The following is a 22,467-nucleotide window of genomic DNA, read 5'->3' as shown; positions in this document are numbered from 1 at the left end:
CCGATCCCCGGTGCTCTTGACTGGTCCCGCTGACAGCTTTCTCCATCTGGGCCGCCGCCATCTTCATTTCGCCTGCGCAGAAGCAATATATTTATTCCCTCTGCTCGCTGCCTATTGGATAATGTATTTTGGCTCCAAAATTCAAAAGGCACCTCCTCCTGATGTTTGGTGCCTGTTCTTTTAGTTACCTCTCAGGTGCTAGACGTGGCTCCCTTTTCGCCTGCTGTGTTTTCTCCCTTCTGGTGGACTGCATTCCAATTCTACCTGTTGTCCGCAGAGCTGACACTCTACAGAGTATTTCGCCGCTATTCCAGTGGTAACCGGCTGACTGCAAAACTGACATTCCACAGTTTACTTGCTGCCATTCCAGTAGTAACCTGTTGTCCGCAGAACTGACGCTCTACAGAGTATTTCACCGCCATTCTTCCAGTGGTAACCTGCTAACCTCTACTTCTCTTCTCCTCATGTTGTCCGCCATGGCTGACCATCTTTGCACATTGCCCTAAAGCTTTCGCCTGGTACTCTTAGTAGGGGCCGCGACGTGCAGGACAGACGCAGCAAAGACCAAACCGCCTTGTGTCGGCCCCTGGTGAAAACCGTCTCCCCGTTAGACTCCGTGCCTTACTTGTGCAGTACTAATCTAGGCAAACCAAAGGATCCATTACCAAACTGACAAATTGTCATTGGTATTTTTTTCTTATATTGTGATTATAGAGTGCAGCCTCTACGCCACCAGCTGGGCCAGCAGTTCCCCCTCCCCAGAGCTGGATTAAGGCTCTGGGGGGCCCGGGGCACTTTAGACAGGGGGGCCCCTAAAGTGTACTATGGCTATAATTATAGACAAATACACAGACAATACTGTGTGCACTACTGTTAGGTGCAGGCAGCTCCCCCTTCATGAGTAGAGCAGTGTGAAGTGGGACATACCTCCCAACTGTCCCTGTAGTCGGGACAAAGTCCTGACTTAGTGGGTCAGTCCCCAAACTCAGGACTGCTCCACCAGAATCAGGACAGTTGGCAGAATGTCCTGCTCTCTCCTACCTGATCTTCCCGCTTTCAATACTTGTTGCTGCCGCTTGGGTCCTAAACTCAGTTATGCTTGCCTGGATCCTGGAATGTTGGTTCCCTGTTTGGAAATAGAATAGGTACATCACATATAGAAATATCAGCAATAAGTGAAAACAGTAGGCCTCCCTGCCTCTATGCAGTCCGACATTAAATCAAAACAATTCATGTTTTATTATTAGTGCCCCTCTCCTGTAACCAGCCCGACTGTAAAATAATTTTATTCACCTTTAATAAAAAGACCCATAGCCCCCAAACAACCCCAACATTAAATTAATAGTAATTACATTTATTAAATAAACTTATTTCCTACCATACATTAAATAACTTGCATTCACTTTTAAGAAATAGCAATCCTTTTTCCAAAACTCTGCCACACATTTAATAGCCCCCAAACCACCCCAACATTGATAAGTCTGCAACAACCCCACTATTAAATTAAATTGCCTCACCATCACCCCACAAACAAAATAACACCCATTAATTACACACTACCTACCTCACACATTACATTTCCACAAGCCCCTTGTGCCCTCACACACACTACATTGCCACAAGCCCCTTGTGCCCTCACACACACTACATTGCCACAAGCTCCCTGCTGCCCTCACACACGAGACTGCCACAAGACCCCTGCTGCCCTCACACACATTAGACTGCCACAAGCCCCCTGCTGGCCTCATCATCATTTATTTATATAGCGCCAACATATTCCGTAGCGCTTTACAATTGGGGACAAACATAGTAAACTAATAAACAAACTGGGTAAAACAGACAAAGAGGTGAGAAGGCCCTGCTCGCAAGCTTACAATCTATTGGACAATGGGAGTTTGACACATGAGGTTAAATCTACATTTGCAGTCGGCCCAGCCAGACTGCAATGGTAAAAGTGACTGTTGCTTAAAATTACTTCTCTTACATTTGAAAAGGGCAATTTATATCCCAATAAGTATTGAATTATACTGACAATTAAACATAGTGGCAAACTGGCTGTTCAAAACTCAATATACAAGCAGGGCAGCATTGTAATAACATATATATGTTTTATGTTAGAACATAAATAAATGCTTGCCTAAGGTCACAGAATAAATCAATAATGACATTTACAACATCATAAAATGCACCCACATTACGGCATTACATTAGGGGTATCCTCCTACATTATGTAGCACCATGCATTAAAACATGCCCTGCCATATTGTGGTCAATTTAAACATATTTAATTCAGCCCCAAGATCAAGTTACACATTATGACCCCAGCTCTGCAATGCTCTGCCATTTATATTAATATTGAGCTCAGGGCTGATTTTGGGTCTACATGTTCTGCAATATTAGGTGCATTGCTCTTTATTGCTGTATTTATTGAAGTGTGAGCAGCATGCCTCTCCACTGTTCCAATTTAAGCAGGACAATTTCGTTTTGAAGAGCGTGTTTGCCACAACTGACGCCATCTATGGTGAGTGGGTGCCATGGGGACATGCCAGCTATTTGTGGACATTGAAAGGGGCAAGTTAGAGGGAAGTGTGAAGGGCTTTATAATTAATGAATTGGCAGATTTGGATGTGTGCGAGTGTAAATTGAGGGTGTCCTTTACGTAAATCATATTGGAGTTTGTTTTGTCCCAATTTTCCATTTATAAATGTTGGGAGATATGCATTGAAATGCCAAGCACAATGGAAGACAGACACTCACTCACCTTGCTCTCTGCTGCATCACTCCAAGCTGCTCAGACAGGAAGTGAAATGAGCACTTCCTGTCTGAGGCCAATCAGCAACAGGCAGCCTCACGATTGGCTGCCTGTTGCTGCCACTGACCACCAATGATGTTTTATTAACTTTCGTTTTCACCCCCCTCCCCCGCTCGCGGCATCCCCTCCCCCGGAAGTTAATAAAAACATGCAGCAGCTTCTCTCCTCCCAGGGGGCGGGGGCCCGGGGCACGTGCCCCCTCTTAATACGGCTATGCCCCTCCCGTGGTATGAAATTTGGCTGCTTCCACTTCAAGGCTAAAGCAGAGGAGCCAGAGCCCTGACTTAGACCAAAAAGACAGTCATTACTAAAAATACATAAATGCATTGTAATTTGTTTCAGATATGGCTTTGTGCCAATTATCGCCAAGGGGAAATCCAAGACCCAGTTAAATAATTTGTGATCTCTTACTACTCCTAGATCAGAAATCACAAAATGGCAGGGCTGAATGATTGTCTCTGCAGTTGTTTTGTATGGTATGCAGGTGTATTCTCCAGCGATTGTCTGTGTGTGAGCAGCTAGGCATTGTCACGCAATTAATTGCCTGGATACAGTTGATTATTTATATTGACAGCTGAAAGTCAGCTATTTTAGATATGGTATTGAAAGGATCCGCGACTGACGTGCCTATGCCCATACATACACTGAGAACCAATCAATGATGAAAATGTTGAAAAGTCTCATTCACTTGCAAACATCTGGGTAACAACATTCTCAAGGGATGAGCTGCGGGTACTTACAGCAACTATGCACTGTTGCTTTGTACCCGCAGCTCAGTACATAACAGATTAAATGAAAAACGTTGACTACAGGGCTGTAAAAGTCTACCAACTATACCTACTACTTGTGCGTTGGTGTTTCAACACTGACGCACAATCGTGCAACTGTAAAGGCACTGAATAGGGCAGCCAGTGCTCCTCTCTCATTTGAGGGCTGAAATAGCGCATCACAAGTTCACAATTTCTTTATTTCATTTTTTGTACATCTTTCCAGCTGAAATTCATCACCATCATCATCAGTTATTTATATAGCGCCACTGATTCCGCAGCGCTGTACAGAGAACTCACATCAGTCCCTGCCCCATTGGAGCTAAATTCCCTAATACACACACACACAGACAGACTAGAGTTAATTTGATAGCAGCCAATTAACCTATCAGTATGTTTTTGGAGTGTGGGAGGAAACCCAAAGAAACACGGGGAGAACATACAAACTCCACACAGATAAGGCCATGGTCGGGAATTGAACTCATGACCTCAGCACTGTGAGGCAGAAGTGCTAACCACTAAGGGCTAGATTTACTAAACTGCGGGTTTGAAGAAGTGGAGATGTTGCTTATAGCAACCAATCAGATTCTAGCTTTCATTTTGTAACATGCACTAAATAAATGATAGCTAGAATCTGATTGGTTGCTACAGGCAACATCTCCACTTTTTCAAACCCGCTGTTTAGTAAATATACCCCTAAGTCACCGTGCTGCCCTGTGCTATTGCTGTTATATCTGGCCCATTACAAAGCAGTATGGCTTGTAAAGCTCTACAATGGACAAAGTACAAGACTTGTTATGTAATTACTATAAACCTCCCAGGTCAAGTCCATATGAATGTGGTGTAGAGGTGTGTTTATTTATCCAGTGATGGTCCATGTGTGGTATTGGATATTTCACTTTGAAACCTAATATTTTCTGGATGTCTCTATGTATGTGTGAGATAGAGATAACATTTATAAATGAACTAATGTGTCATATTTATTTCAGCAGAACGCCTCAGCTGCTACCGCTACCTGCACTTCTGAAGACATAAAGGAACTAAGGAGAAGCCTGAGGAGGAGGGGCAGGAGGCCAAATTGTTTCATTTTCCCCAGTATCCCTTTCCCCAACATCCAACCAATCAGAGGAGGAGGCTGGGAGCCAAGCACAGGCAGCTGACAAAAATATAAGTATCTTGATGTTATAACGTAGTCTAATATGATTTTTTTTTTCAGCGTGAAAGTGTAGTGTTCAGAAAGCCTTTCTTTATATTAAAGGTAAAAAAGTGATTGTCTGACTCTGTGGTTTCGAAGCACAAAAACTATTTGTTAAGATGCAAGGGGATCACACACTCAAAACAAACAATTTTTACCAGAATGATCAGATGCAGGATAAAGGAGAAAAATTAACAGAGCAAAATATCACCAAGACTAGCATGCGCCGCTAGCTAGCACAAGAGCTTCTCTGGGATACTCCTCCTTCCAATGGGTCAGAGTAGTACAATATATTCACAGAGATAGGGTCATAAATTTCATTATGGCCAACATCCGGTTTCAGATACACACTCATACAAAGATAATGGTCATCGTAACAATGTTGAATTTAGGATAAGTACTAGTGAATTTAGCACAGACATGGACAATGAGAATTGTTTACTAACCAAATGCAATGTTGAATGTAGACTAGAGAGAGGCATTAAACAATGTTTGACATTACAGGGTAATGTTGAATCTGCACAAAGACTCAGCAAATGAATATTGGTACAACCTAAGTATATATAATGTTTAAAGTTAGTATTGTATTGATATTAATTGTTTTGAGTAAAATGCCCTTCAAAGGGAGAGCAACTCACATTGTCCTCAGACCTCTTTGATGAATGGAAGCTGTCGAAGTCAGCAAATTGGATAAAGTCATTTCAATTAATATCTAGCAAACTTGATCGTCTTTGTCTGAAAATTATGCGTAGAGCACGCTACGCTGTGGAGAAGTGTATCCAGCCTCAACACGTGGCAATAACAGGTTTTACACATTTTCACACGAACATACACATTTGTAATTAGTACACATTAATTGTAGTTGCAACACATAGTTATTTATGTCGAAATGTAGCAATATTTACGGTAAATATTATAAGTTATATACATGTTAGTGAAATCAAAGGTTCAGGTTACAGGAAATATGGCATGTTTAGTATCATTTTAATCCCCTATTTATCCTCAGTTGTCCAGTTCATTCGCCGAATAGATCGCACATTGCATACTCTATTTAGCGATGTTAGGGAATAAATGTTTAAAATGATACTGTCTGTGTAATGTAAATCGACTAGTTTAAACTGGATTCTGGGTGGGAAAATCGGAGTGCATCCCCTGGAGAGCTGACCCCCACCTTTGGATATTTTCGTTTGAACCGGCCTATGACCTGCATTACACTGGACCCTCCTGAAGCCTGGACCTATAGAAGCAAGCCACATCATCTGCATTGTTTTACTGTAATCACTGACTGTATATAAGCAGGGGCTCTGGACCTAGTGGACAGTCTACTTGACCACAGCCTTCATTCCTGAATGACTGTACACTGGATCCAGGGCGCCTGCGATAAGTAACGGCTGTACTTATTTTAGTTTGATTTGTTAGTCTGCTACTTTTGGCTATTAAATCACATTGTGCTTTGGAACCACATTACAGCAATCAACAATCGTTATTGGATAGCAACTAGATGTGCATTACAAAGCCCCCACCATTAGCAATGCCTATGCATGTCCTATTACATAATGGGTCTCAATGGGAATATAATGTAACAGTGATATTAATACAACAAGCAATACAGTCACATCTCGCCACTACGAAGCAATTACACGCAACCGCATTTTCGGCGACATGCAATCGCTAGTCTTGTTGAATTACGATCACATCGCACACAGGGAAAAAAAATTATAAGCAATTCAGATTGATAGATTTGACCGATATATTTTAGCTTAACTTTAACATATCCCAAATGTGACTTTCCCTAGACTTAGACAAAATTTGCTATTCCACAGTTGTCTGACATCAAGGGCCTATTAAGTGTTTTTTTGCCAAGCCCTCCCCCCTCTAATATATCTGTATGTGTCTCCAAAGAGTAGTAGTCCTCTGGCTTCTACTGTGTTCAGCATAACATGATCCTTTGCAGAGAGTTTCACTTAATGTTCCACTTGTCTACTCTAGATATGTGCTAAGATATGTTTTAAAAATGCCCTAAGATTGAAATTCTGAAATGTTGTTTTTTTTCCAGCTGATGAAGAACTTCTGAAAATTGGCAGCCCCCCAGCAAAGTTTTTTTTATTTATTTATGTTTAAATTTATTCCAAAACTGTAATTTAATATAATTGTTTCCCAAAATTTTGTGTGTGTGTTTTTTGCTAAGGAAAATGTGTAGTCATGTACATTTGTACAATAATGAAGTGACATTTGGAATATAACTGAATATCTAAAATACATTTATCCTTTTTGGCTGGGTATTACCTACAACAAATTTTCTATCATAATAAAGTGCATGATGGGGGGGAGCAGGGTTAAAATATATGGTAATTTGTCCCCTATTAGTGGGAGAAATTAGGTTGTCTAGGTGACAATGGTTTCCTTTTCTCACAGTATATGGCAGCACAGCCATTATAATCACACAGTATATGGCAGCACAGCCATTATAATCACACGGTATACGGCAGCACAGCCATTATAATCACACGGTATACAGCAGCACAGCCATTATAATCACACGGTATACGGCAGCACAGCCATTATAATCACACGGTTTATGGCAGCACAGCCATTATAATCACACGGTATATGGCAGCACAGCCATTATAATCACACGGTATGTGGCAGCACAGCCATTATAATCACACGGTATACGGCAGCACAGCCATTATAATCACACGGTATACGGCAGCACAGCCATTATAATCACACGGTATACGGCAGCACAGCCATTATAATCACACGGTATACGGCAGCACAGCCATTATAATCACACGGTATACGGCAGCACAGCCATTATAATCATACAGTATATGCCAGCGCAGCAATTATAATCACACAGCATGCTGCAGTACAGCCATTATAATCACACGGTATATGGCAGCACCGCCATTATAATCACACGGTATATGGCAGCACAGCCATTATAATCACACGGTATATGGCAGCACAGCCATTATAATCACACGGTATATGGCAGCACAGCCATTATAATCGCACAGCCATTATAATCACACAGCATGCTGCAGCACAGCCATTATAATCACACGGTATATGGCAGCACAGCCATTATAATCACACGGTATATGGCAGCACAGCCATTATAATCACACGGTATATGGCAGCACAGCCATTATAATCTCACGGTATATGGCAGCACAGCCATTATAACCACACAGTATATGGCAGCACAGCCATTATAATCACACGGTATATGGCGGCACAGCTATTCTCCAACTATCATCATACCATGCAATATTAGACATACAGCATCTTAGAAAGGATTAATGAACAGAGTTAGTATGAAATCATGATAACAACTAAGGAATAATACTTTACTAAAGATCATATGTGCAGTCTTTTAGTTATATGGTATGGTTACCCTCAATTTGTTTGTTTAATAATTTTATTACTTTGTAGTGTGTGATTAGTGGGGGTTAATTCATGAAAGTGGTAACCTGGCTATTTGAACCTATTTAAACAGCAGTCTAAGGCTGTTAGCTAGTGAAGATTTTTACAAGTGTATTAACTAATTTAGTTAGTATAGTAAGAGATATACAAGAGAGGAACAGAAGGGGAACCTTTTACCTGCAAACACTGCTACATGAGGACAACATTCCACAATCAGCCCTGAGCACTGATATCCTCCACCACCTGCATTGTCAACTGCCTGGACACTCCCTGCTGATCTGTTTCTCACACTTATTGTTGGCTGCTGCAGTTTTAATAGGGCTTGCTGATTCCACTTATGCTGCATGTATTCCCACCTTTAAACCACACTGTTGCCCCACTAAGTTTGCATTTTAAACTGGCTCTCTCTTGTCCTGTGGACTTACATAACCAGCTCAGTGCATCTTGTATTATGCCTTATGTTATACTATTGCCTTCCAATCATGCCTAATGTTAATGTCTAATCTAAGTGTTTATCTTAACACACCCATCTGGTATCTCTGCTGTCCTTACTGCTTCCTATTCCATGGCTAACACTTTACATCTTTTCTCTCCTTCTAGTGCTGCACTCTCTCGCTTCACTCACCTTTCCTGCTCCACCATTTACCACTTCACTTGTTAGCCTTTACCATCCTTGATTTCTGTATTACTTTCAACTGTCTGTTTCACACCTTCTCTAGCTTTATCATGAATTTCTTCTCTCTCACTTCTGTCCTCTCCCTCTATCCCCCTGCTTCCTTTGCCCAACCTTTCTCCTCCTCCCCCCCCTCTCCCTTCCCACTCCCTCCCTATTTCCCTCTTCTCTTCTGTGCCTCTGTGCCCCTGATCTGACTCGGTGCCCCCTCCACTATCTTTCCCTCTCTCCTCCTTTTCCCCACTCACACCCTTTCCCTTTTGTCCCCTTCGCTGCTCTTCTCTCAGCGTCAGTCTACTCCTACCTACCATCTCCCTCTCTTTCCCCCCAGGTAATCTATTCCCTCATGTCACTCCTACCTTCTGCCTCTCCCATTAATAAACCCTCTTAACTGCCCCATCTCCACTCCTCCCGCACCTCTTGCTCCGCTGCCACTCGTCTCCTGTCTGCTGACAAATCCCCTCTTATTACTGCTTTTCGTCAAATTCCAACCCTCTCTCCCTGTCATGCCCCTCGCTCCATATCATACTCGCCCTTGCATTCGAGCAACTCCAACAATCTCATCCACATCTCTCCTTTTCCCCCTCTTCCTCTATCCTGTGGTCTCTGGAATGCCAGGTTAGTTTGTAACAAATTGACCTCTATCCATGATCTCTTTATCTTTAGATCCTTCAACCTGCTTGCCATCACTGAAACCTGGCTATCCCCTGAGGACACTACCTCTCCTGTTGCTCTCTCTTTCGGGGGCTTGTCCCTCTCCCACACACCCAGACCTGGGGACCGGCAAGGTGGTGGTGTTGGCATACTTCTCTCCTCCTGCTGGTCTTTTCGGGTTCTTCCCCTGGAACCTTCCCTCACTTTTTCCTCCTTTGAGGTTCACTCTGTCCACCTATTCCACTCAGTCCACCTCCGTGTTGCTGTTATCTACCGTCCTCCCGGTCCTGTCTCCAAATTCCTTGATCACTCACTTTTCCACCTGGCTCCCTCACTTTCTCTCCTCTGACCTTCCCTCCCTCATCTTGGAGGACTTCAATATCCCTATAGACAATCCCTCAGAACCTGCTGCCTCCAAACTTCTCTCCCTCTCTTCCTCCCTTGGTTTCTCAATGGACCTCCTCTCCCTCCCACTGCAGTGGTCACTCACTTGATCTGGTTTTTTCTCACCTTGGTACGGTCTCCGACCTCATTAATTCACCTTTTCCTCTCTCGGACCAACATCTCCTCTCCTTTAGCATCTTTCCACCCCTCTCACCGTCCCCATCCCCCAAGGTTACTCTCACCAGGCGTAATTTTGACACAGTTGTTCCTACCACTTTCTCCTCCTCTCTGGGCTCGCTCCTCTCCCCCATCACCACTCTTTCTTGCCCGGATGAGGCTGTCTCCTTTTTATCACTGTACTTGACTCTGTCGCCCCGGCTGTCACCGTCAAACTTCGTTGGTCCCCGCCGCAACCGTGGCACTCAAAACGTACCCGCTATCTTCAAAAATGCTCCCGCAGTGCAGAACGGCTCTGGAGAAAGTCTTCCTCCACTTCAAGTTCATACTTGCCTCTTACAGCTCGACCCTATCGCTCTCTTAACAATCCTTCTTTAAAGCTCTCATTTCTTCCCAATCCTCCAACCCCCATCGGCTTTTTGCCACCTTCAACTTCCTCCTCTCCCCTTCCCCTCTCCCACTCCTCCCACGCTCTCTGCTGTCGACTTTGCTACCCACTTCACCGCCAAGATTGATTCTATATGTCATGACATCTCCCGGCAGTCCCTTCTTAACCCACCCTCTCCCACCTCCCTGTCCCCCTTCCCACCCTCCTCTGCGACTGCTTCCTCCTTTCTCCCCTCCCCTCTTGCTAGCTTACCCTGCTTCTCTTCCTTCACTCCGGTATCTGCAGATGAAGTCCATACCTTTCTCTCTTCCTCACCCCCCTCCACGTGCCCACATGACCCAATCCCCTCCCACCTCCTCCGCTCCCTCCCTCTTGAAGCCTGATCCCACCTTGCCCATCTCCTCAACCTATCCCCCTCCTCTTTTAAACATGCTCTTGTCTCCCCCATACTCAAGAAACCGTCCCTTGATCCTGCCTCTCTCTCTAATTACCGCCCTATTTCGCTTTTTCCTTTTGCCTTCAAACACCTTGAATGGGTTGTCTACAACCGTCTCACCTCCTTTTTCTGTTCTCACTCACTCCTTGACCCGCTCCAATCCGGTTTCCGCCCCCTCCACTCCACTGAAACTGCACTCACTAATGTCACTAATGACTGCCTCCTCGCTAAATCCAAAAGACACTACTCCCTTCTTATCCTTCTTGACCTCTCTGCTGCCTTCGATACCATTGACCATGCACCCCTATTGCAAACTCAATTCTATAGGCCTCTGTAACACTGTCCTCTCCTGGTTTTCCTCTTACCTCACCAACCGCTCCTTTTTAGTCTCTACATATGACTCCCAATCCCCCCTCTTCCCTTACCTGTTGGCGTTCCTCAAGGCCCCCTGCTTTTCTCCCTCTACACCTCCCTAGGTGTCCTCATCCGCTCCTTTGGACTCCAGTACCACCTCTATGCTGATGATACCCAAATCTATCTTTCATCACGTGACCTCTCCCCTTACCTTCTGTCTCGTGTTTCCTGCTGTCTCTCGGCCATCTCATCTTGAATGTCCCAACGCTTCCTTAAACTCAATATTTCCAACACTGAACTTATCGTCTTCCCCCCTTCCAGGACTCCCCCAACTCCTCCCTCTCTATTTCTGTTAATAACACTACCCTCGTTTCTGTCCCTCAAGTCCGATGCCTTGAGGTCATCCTTGATTCCTCCCTCTCCTGCAAGCCTCACATTCTGTCCCTCTCAAAATCCTGCTACTTCCACCTTCGGAATATATCCAAGATACGCCCATTTCTCACCACAGAAGCTACGAAAACCCTTGTTCACTCACTTGTAATCTCTCGCCTTGCCTATTGTAACCTCCTTCTCTGTGGCCTACCGGATTCTCACCTTGACCCTCTTAAGTCTATCCTCAATACTGCTGCCTGCCTCATTTTTCTCTCCCGCCACTCTACCTCTGCTTTCTCCCTCCAACAGTCACTACATTGGCTCCCCATGGCCTACAGAATTAAATTTAAACTCCTCACCCTCACCTTTAAAGCTCTTAATAAATCCTCCCCTCCCTACATCTCCAATCTCATCTCTACCTACACTCCTAGCCACCCCCTCCGCTCTGCCTGTGACCACCACTTCACTGATCACCTCCTCTCACTCTCGTCTTCAGGACTTTGCCCGGGCTGCTCCCCTGCTGTGGAGCGATCTAACACATTCCATCAGGTTAGCATCTACTCTCAAAGGCTTCAAGCGTGCCCTTAAGACTCATTTCTTTATTCAAGTCTATCAGTCCTCCTCTTAACTCCCTTGTGCTGTCTCTCTCCCCCAGTTTGTACTACCCTATTTGTGTCTCCTCCTTTCCTTTAGGATGTAAGCTCTCAGGAGCAGGGCCCTATTTCCTTGTGTGCTCCTTCTACTATTCCATCACCCTCTGTACCTGTGGCCTGTGTCTGTGTATATATTTTTGTTCTTGTTTTGTTCTTTCTGTATCATGTTGTGTATCATGCTCACTGTTTTCTGTATGTCATGTACAGCGCTGCGGACCCTTTGTGGCGCCTTATAAATTAAAGATAATAATAATTTACTTATAATTTATTGTAATTGCACGCCTGTGCGTTCCACTGCCAATCCTCACTATAAAACCACATCGTACTCACATGTACATGTGCCAGTGAACTAGTTAGAGGGGCAAAGAAAAATGCAGAGCTATGTGCGGCAGTTTTTTTTGTCACATAAGTGAATTTAGTACCATATTCATCAAGCAACGTTTTTTTAGATCTGCTCCTTGTTGAATTATGGGGTGCCTATACCTGATTTATGTGCGTTTTTTTCAAAAACACACATTAAGTTTGATTTGCATTCCTTAATGAATCAAACCCGTTGTGTATAGACTACTGCTTATCTGTCTCCGTGGTTGCTATTCCGCTGACGTGTCATATAATGGGGCAGCTGGTGGCTTAGTGGTTTGCACTTCTGCCTCACAGCACTGGGGTCATGAGTTCAATTCCCGACCATGGCCTTATCTGTGTGGAGTTTGCGTGGGTTTCCTCCGGGTGCTCCGGTTTCCTCGCACACTCCAAAAACATACTGGTAGGTTAATTGGCTGCTATTATTGCACTTAGTCTCTCTCGGTCTGTGTGTGTGTGTGTGTGTATGTGTGTTATGGGATTTAGATTGTAAGCTCCAATGGGGCAGGGACTGATGTGAGTGAGTTCTCTGTACAGCGCTGCGGAATCAGTGGTGCTATATAAATAAATAAATGGTGATGGTGATGAAAAGCTCAGCTCTCCTTCTGTGTCTGGACATTACTTTCCATTCCATTAAGCTACTGCCTTTCCTATGCCCCTGCTTTTATCAGTACTTGTGTTGCTCCACACTGCCACAGCAGTATTGGCCAAACACTGGAATTACAACGTACACATGACTTTGTGGCTCACTATACTACTGAATACCCTCTACTGCCAAGAGTAGCATTCTTCCTGTTCCATCATTCATATCTGCTACATCAGTATCCTATTGGTGCATCATCCATCCCCGTGTTACCAGGAGTGGTATTTTCAGGTCAGTTTATTATCTTTGCTTATATTAAATTGTGCCAACTTACACCTGTTATCGCTACTTGAGATTAAGTCCTGGGGACAGCCAAGTACCGGCGAACATATCAAGTTCCATGGTAATGGGGTTGCTATAGGTGAAGCTTTCATCAAGATTGGTTCTGATAGCTTAGCAAGTAAGGATTTTGCGACACTTCCATATTGTCACAGTCACTGGTGTTGATGCTGTATGCGTTGTTCTTGGACAAACTGCTTCACAAGTCAGATGTATGGTTAAACGGTGATTATCTTTTCTGCATAGTATAGGGTACATGCATATTCAACTGCACTTTTGCCATCAAATAGCAGTGAATACGTAAAAATACGTTCAGTGTGTATTTTCGTGTTTATTTTTAATAAAAATGAATATGAATATTGCTCACCTGATCAAGTTTAATTTGTACAGCAAAGGGGTGCAGCGTTTCTATTGGGTTTGTGTTTTTGGGAGGTTTGTTTTCTTGACTGGCGTTTACGGTGATGCGGCGTTTCTACACAAAAATATGGTAAGCACTTTTATACAAATATAATTTAAGGTCTCCAAAAAGACAATGATCGGCAATATCCAGTTCTACCACTAGGTGTCAGACTATGATCTCATATTATATACTTGCTCTGTAGGGAGATATAAGATCAGTGATGAGCAATCTAATACACTGGGCCGTAACTATGGCTGTGGGAAAGGGGGGGGGGGGGTGGAGGGGCTGAAAATTTTACATTAATATGGTTGCACATGAGGGTTTTCATAATGTAAGACAAATAAGTATTACTAGGTATAACCAACAAATTTGCTGTGACTTGTGGGTAACCATATTTTCAACCAGACTTTCAATGTTATGTGAAAGATTTTGAAAGTTAGGTATAAGGCTGGAACAGGCACATCGCAATTCTGAACAGAAGTTTCTATTTGTCAAACTGTTGCTCTTGCGATTCTCTGCAAGAAAAAGAAAAATGTTTATAACTGGGACAAACATTTTTTTTTTTAAAAAAAAAAAATTCGGTTTGCAAGCCCAAAAAGCAGCAACCCTTGTCATGAGATTTATTCTCCAATCTGATTATTCTCTATCTGATTTTATTTTATTTCTGTCTTATAAAATGACATACGGTATTAAAATATTTACACTATTTTTGCACACATTATTTGACTATATCATCTCAAATTAAATATAAAATGAAATAAATGATGTATTTTATATCTTATTTAGAACTTATGCTAACAAATAGCCTTCTTCGTAAGTATTAATCTTAAGCATTGTACTATTGAGATCCACTGGATTTATTTCACTAAATGTGTGGTTTCTATACTTATAGTATATAATAAGGACACAATATGTACCTGCTTGATAACTTGTGATCAGAGTTAAGTAAACAACCAATCTCTTTCTGCTTATTATACCTTTGTGTCTGTTATTATTCTATCTATGTGTCAGTATATTATATTATTGTACAACTGAATCCAAGTTTAAGTGAAAATAAAATTCTTCATCTCATACAATACTGTAAGATTTGATAGAACCTATGTCTCCTCAGTTATATTATCATATAGTGAAGTGGTTGGGGTAGCAGAGGTGTAGCGTGGATCCATGGCACCTGGAGCAATTACATGAAACGTCGCCCCCTTCCCAGTAGTGAAGTGCGCCAGTGAAAGGGCATGGCCAGCGAGTGGAGACAAGTTTGAAATGGGAAAAAAAATTTTTTTGTTTTTTGTGACAAACATCAGCTGAAAGAAAATAAAGTTTTCACTGTCAGGTGGATTATTAGTTGAACTCTGCTCTTTGTGCCTTCATCATCGCCATTCATTTATTTAGCGCCACTGATTCTGCAGCGCTGTACAGAGAACTCATTCACATTGGTCCCTGCCCCATTGGAGCTTACAGTCTAAATTCCCTAACACACACACAGACAGAGAGAGGGAGAGAGAGAGACTAGGGTAAATTTTTTGATAGCAGTCAATTAACCTACCAGTATGTTTTTTTAGAGTGTGGGAGGAAACCGGAGCACCTGGAGGAAACACACACAAATACAGGGAGAACATACAAACTCCACACAGATAAGGCCATGATCGGGAATTGAACTCATTACCCCAGCGCTGTGAGGCAGAAGTGCCAACCACTATGCCACCATGCTGCCCATGTTCACTATCCTGAAAGTCAATGGAGAGAAAGAAATATTGGAGAGCATGAGAAGGGGTGAAGATGACAGGGGGGGGGGGGGAGTGAGATGGAAGGGGTTGGGTACTAACTGATGCTTAGATATCCGACACAGTAAATTCCTACAAAATAAAGATGATTGTAATAAACCCGATAATAAGGAAATGCAGACTCAACTTAAAAAAGACATGGGGCTAGATTTACTAAGCTGCGGGTTTGAAAGAGTGGGGATGTTGCCTATAGCAACCAATCAGATTCTAGCTTTCATTTATTTAGTACCTTCTACAAAATGACAGCTAGAATCTGATTGGTTGCTATAGGCAACATCTCCACTTTTTCAAACCCGCAGCTTAGTAAATCTAGCCCATAGTTTCTTACACAAACACAGTTCCTCCAACATATTGACACTGCTTCAGAAATCAATACATTTCTAATACAGCAATGCAACATGATATAAAAAAAATCAGTACAATTGCAATGATATGATTTAAATAAATATCTACAATAAGTTATTTCTACATGTTCCAGCCACAGCCTGGTAGTGGGAAGCAGTGAAAATCAACCCCCAATCTCCTGGATTGTTTGAGACTGTGAGTAAAATTTCTACTGCCATTGCTTCACTAAAGACAGTAAAGTGGAAGCACAGAGTGACCACAGCATATTGTCTATCAGTCACCGGAATTCTCTCTAAAATCCTAAATTCTATTTATTATTGGTCACTAAGGTGATCTCCCTATTGTATAATGGTACAGTTCATCCTACTGAGGGAACCAGGACCCACAATTTATATTACACAATGCTGTAGACACTAACATGTGCCTGTCAGGGAATATTTTTGAGGATCAGGACATAATTTGAACAAGAGAGGAAATATGAGTCCGGGGACTACTGAAAACATGGGAGATTAGTTGGATTTAATGTTCAGTACACAAAGAGCAATATCGCACTTAAATTAACTGAATTACCACAGGAGAAAAAGGTTAATTTGCAATGTGTTCATAGTTCAGTGTACATCATCATCTCAGATATTTGAATGTAGTGTTCCAAGGCAGTTTCAATATGTTCTGCTTCAGAACATGACAACATGCCCACAAAGGAAAAAGATGCCCAATTTAAAATTAACATAAATCTTTCATTTAATGAATAATAAAACAGTTTTGATTTTTTAAGCATGACTTGAATGACAATTATAAAAATGCCTAACAAAATTAATTCCATACGTTCCTTATTCCTTCTGTTACGAGTCGCGGCGGCTCAGTAACCTCTGCAACTCGCTCCGGCCCCACAGACGCGTCCCGACCATCGCCATGACGATGGTCGGGACACTTCTCCATTACCACTGTGACCTGGCAAGCCGGGCGCATGCGCTCGCCCACTGTATCCCCAGCTGGGGAATATTATTGAGCTGACTTACCTGCTGGTGATTGGTCCTCCTGGGTATATTAGGCAGGGAGAGCCTCTTGCCTCCCTGCCGGTTATAGCTCCTGCTCTGTGCCTACATACCTGCTCCCTTCTCTACTCCACCTCTCTGACTTCTTGGATTAATGTTGCCATGTATGACCTTGGAGCGTGTACTGGACTCTGCAATATTGCTTGTGACCCCGACCTCTGCCTGTTACCTGGACTCTGCTATATTGCCTGTGACATCGATCTCTGCCTGTTACCTGGATTTGCTGTTTGCCGCCTGCCCTGAGCTTTTGCCTGGACCACACTACCGCTGCCTGCCCTTGACCTCGTTTGGACTTTGCTATTCTACCACCTGGCCCTCTCCTGCGCTACGGTAGTGTTATAAACTTGTACTACTTTGAGCTTAAGACCTGGGGGCATCCAAGTACCTGTGAGCACGTTCAGCTCTACGGGAAAGGTGGCTGCAATAGGTGAAGACCTCTGTAACCTGTTCTACAAGTTTATGACACTTGCCGTCAGCCCTAACACCTTCATATTAATATTACCTTTTAAATTATGGACTTTTTGCAAACTGGATGTAATGAACTCTTTTATTTTCCCCTATGATTAACCATATCAATTATGTTACATTCTACCTTTAGCAATAAAGTTATACTTCCTTTGTGTGCATAACATACACATAATACAACCACAAACATAAAATAGCAAAAACACATAGTAAGCTTACAGGGCCTGATTCAGAGTGAAATATATGCCTTTTTGTCTAGCGTATCTTTTTACGTTTTTTTGTACAGTGCATGCTCATACAGTGAACTACACAACTGCGGCTATTGAGACCTGTGACTTTTTGGCGCTCATGACTTCTTGCGCCTGAAGATTGAATATATAAATAAATGATGATGATGAATGTACAGCAATGCAAGGCAATGTACAGTAAGGGCATGTTCGAATATTTGTATATGGCATCATACATAAAAATTCTTCTAGAAGCTTCTGACCAGTCTAACAGAAGCTGAAACTAACCGCCTGCGCTGTCCATTGATAGTTAACCCCAAGTCATAGGCAATGTCCCTTTTTATGCCCAGTCAGATTTCCACAGTGATGTAGGCTGGCTACTGGGAGGGCGGTAGATTGCTGTCTTTGTCCATATTGGCATCCCCTTTTCTTATGGGCTGGCACCGAAGATGGTCCCATATTCACATATTAGGGAACCACTTGCTGTGGTGGGCTTGAAGCAAGGACAGATGGATGAAGGGAATGCCAGATAGTAGAAAGTTGTCATAATATAGACAGGAGATGGTGGGAATGAATAAGGGTTGACACTTGGTTAAGAAAATTGTGTATTCTAGTAATATTTTGAATGTAGAGTCGATAGGACTGCAAATTACACTGGACATCAAGAGATAAGCAGATGGCAGAGGCAAGGGTGACAACAAGTCACCTGGTTTGACTGAATGAGGAGATTGTGGTGTTATCGACTGTGAGAGAAATTGTGGCATTAGTGGCTTTGTGAAGAGGGAAGATGATAAACTCTGTTTTGTATTTGTTGAGCTCTAGGTAGCATTGGGATAATCATGTAGAAACAGCAGAGAAATGGTCAGATGAGATCATATATAAGGGGAGAGGTAAGGGTCAATTTGGAGACTGGACCAGGGTGAGCGATAAATTACAACAACATGAAGGTGATGTGGAGAAAAGACACACACGGTGTGGATTTCAAAGAAAGAAAGAGAGTGGGACGATTCTAAAGGTATGATTGTGAAGGTGCAGTGTGGAGAAAGTAGGATGCCTACTCCGTCACCTCTTCTGTCTCCAGGTGTGGGAGTGTGGATAATGTAGTGTAACACCCCCCTAGTGGTGTTTTAGTTAAACCTTTACCTCAGTGAATTCAGGAGGGGTCACCTAGAGGGTAAGCTAATAGTTTATGAAAAGTTACATAAACAGGTTACCATGGTGATAACCCAGCCCAGCCTGGAGACTGAGGGAGAGGAAGGAGGGGCTGTCATTAAGGGGGGATAGGAACTGAGAAGAGAGACAAGAGGAGAGTGGTAGCTGGGGACCTGGGGTGGAAGCTCCCAGGCTCCCCCAGCATTCCCTGGAAGTCTGAGCGTGGTGACTGAGCCAGGGCAAGGAATGTGTGCCCTGGATGAGGGGGAGAACTCCATGCCACTATAGAGAACCCAAGAGAGAGGGGGACACTTTGCATGGAAGAGGCCCTGGAGTGAGGGCTGCTACAAGAGGCCTGGTAGCTGTAGTGTCAGATCCTGAGGCTGAGAGTACACAGAGTGACGTGTCAGAGCACAGGAGACATCATCCCCGCAAAGGAGGGATGAGCTGCAGTTAAGAGGTACACAGAGTGTGTCAGAGCTGCATGGAGGAGAGGCTGCCTGCCTATTAGCATCCATGCATGTGCCCCTGCAGAAAGGGTGATCTGCAGTGAGTATGGAGTGCAAGAGACATGTAAATTATGTTATTTAACATCTGGATAACATTAAGAACTGTGCAGGAGGAGTGATAAGATATTTGCAACCATATTCGTATTGCTCATTAAGAACTGTGCTGGAGAGAGTAAGGAGATGTATATATTCTGCAACCATTATGATTATCGTGCTGGAGGAAGAGTGTAAATAAAAGTTCAGTTTGTTATAGAGATGGTCTGGCGCCCAAATTATTGTGACTTCTATTACACTGCACCAAAGTGACATTACCTGTGTCCCACTAACTACAAAGAAACACCTGCATGTGCAGGGACCCCCTGATCATTTACACCCATGCCCATCAGCTAGCCAGGGCTTGAGAAGGAGGTGCACTGTGTACCCTTTGCACCCCACACTACACACAGTGACAGGGGGTTACATAATGGCGCCCAACGTGGGGCTCAAGCACAACAGATGGAGAAAGTGCTGGCAGGACACAGGGACTGAGTGCAGTGTGCCCAGCCGGAGTAACACCCTTGGGACACCATGTCTGACCGTCTCTAGGTGCCCAGGAGACCAAGGGTAATGAGGAGAAGGTGAAGCAAGCTGTTTGCTGAGTAGTTCTGTCCGGGACAGTATATGGAGCAGCAGTGTGCTTGTTGCTGAGACTTGTAGTGCCACTTAACCCAGCTGAGTGGGAAGCAAAAGAAGAAAAGGTTCAACGTGTGAGGTGTAATTATAATGCAGTCTGTATATTGCCTTTCCTGAGGATTTGGGGAAGCAAAGAGAGGCAGGCTGTGCAAGTGACGTCTGTATATTGCCCTTCCGGAGGATTAGGGGGAGCAAAGAAAGGCAGATCGTCCACGTTGGAGAGAAAGGGGGGGAAGACAACCCCGCTGGTCAAATGCCACCCCTGCATATATTGCTGAGATGTATTTGTTGGGAGGGGCCCACGAGAGCCACCTGTCTCTTTTTGACCCAGGAGGGGGGAGACATGGGCAGGCATGGGCAGGTGCTACATTGCTTTGGCATAAAGCCATGTTTAAATGTACATTGAAAGAAAACAGGACACCTGTGACTCACATGTTTACATCCATTGGGGGTGTTGTGGGGTATGCAATGTGAAATGTGTTTTATATTGATACTGCCATTGTATTGCTATGTATGTATTCACTTTACACTGTGATTTTTCATGCAATAGTGATGTAGAAAAGTTTACATGTGTGTGGTCATATGTGAGTTAGGTGTGAGTGAGATTAGCTAGGCAGCCCCATTAGGTGTAGTTTAGGGTGCCCAGCTAATCGGGGGAGAATGTAACACCCCCCTAGTGGTGTTTTAGTTAAACCTTTACCTCAGTGAATTCAGGAGGGGTCACCTAGAGGGTAAGCTAATAGTTTATGAAAAGTTACATAAACAGGTTACCATGGTGATAACCCAGCCCAGCCTGGAGACTGAGGGAGAGGAAGGAGGGGCTGTCATTAAGGGGGGATAGGAACTGAGAAGAGAGACAAGAGGAGAGTGGTAGCTGGGGACCTGGGGTGGAAGCTCCCAGGCTCCCCCAGCATTCCCTGGAAGTCTGAGCGTGGTGACTGAGCCAGGGCAAGGAATGTGTGCCCTGGATGAGGGGGAGAACTCCATGCCACTATAGAGAACCCAAGAGAGAGGGGGACACTTTGCATGGAAGAGGCCCTGGAGTGAGGGCTGCTACAAGAGGCCTGGTAGCTGTAGTGTCAGATCCTGAGGCTGAGAGTACACAGAGTGACGTGTCAGAGCACAGGAGACATCATCCCCGCAGAGGAGGGATGAGCTGCAGTTAAGAGGTACACAGAGTGTGTCAGAGCTGCATGGAGGAGAGGCTGCCTGCCTATTAGCATCCATGCATGTGCCCCTGCAGAAAGGGTGATCTGCAGTGAGTATGGAGTGCAAGAGACATGTAAATTATGTTATTTAACATCTGGATAACATTAAGAACTGTGCAGGAGGAGTGATAAGATATTTGCAACCATATTCGTATTGCTCATTAAGAACTGTGCTGGAGAGAGTAAGGAGATGTATATATTCTGCAACCATTATGATTATCGTGCTGGAGGAAGAGTGTAAATAAAAGTTCAGTTTGTTATAGAGATGGTCTGGCGCCCAAATTATTGTGACTTCTATTACACTGCACCAAAGTGACATTACCTGTGTCCCACTAACTACAAAGAAACACCTGCATGTGCAGGGACCCCCTGATCATTTACACCCATGCCCATCAGCTAGCCAGGGCTTGAGAAGGAGGTGCACTGTGTACCCTTTGCACCCCACACTACACACAGTGACAGGGGGTTACAGTAGAGTAAGGGGATGTTGTGCCAAAGTATTTAAAACAGTCTTCTGTAATAACAAGCAGATTGAGGGATTTTGAAAAAAATATGAATGGATGTGAATTAAGATCGTTTGTAACCAGAATGCAAAAGAAAAAGAAGAAGGGTTGTGGAGAGTTGTGGAAGTACATGATTGATCTGATTGAAAAAGGAGTGTGAGCAGATAGTGGGACCTGGGGTTAGGTGAGATGTCACCAGCAGCCATGAGAAGGTGTAGATCAAGTAATATAACATGGGAGGATGACTTGTGAGTGTGAGCTCTGTTTCTGTTTGTGTAGACCTGTGTAGGAGTTGGGTGCAGGGAGCAGAACAGTTCATGTGTGCAAGCAAACAAGGAGGAATGCAGTGTGGGGCAAATAATGACTATTATTATTATTATTACCAGAGGTCAGAACCAGGGCAAGCAGCCAAGGCAGGAGCCTAAAACGGAAGCAGGTTGCAGGTGAAACAGGAAACGATGGAGCAGGTGTGAACCAATACTCTATATATCTCTATAAAGGGTAGCCCTGATTGGGCAGGAGCAGATTCGGCGGTCAGAACACAGCTGACCACCGATGAGAGCCGAGGTTT

Source organism: Mixophyes fleayi, chromosome 4, assembly GCF_038048845.1.
Source record: "Mixophyes fleayi isolate aMixFle1 chromosome 4, aMixFle1.hap1, whole genome shotgun sequence".
Lineage (NCBI taxonomy): Eukaryota > Metazoa > Chordata > Amphibia > Anura > Limnodynastidae > Mixophyes > Mixophyes fleayi.
This window is presented reverse-complemented; position numbering follows the sequence as displayed.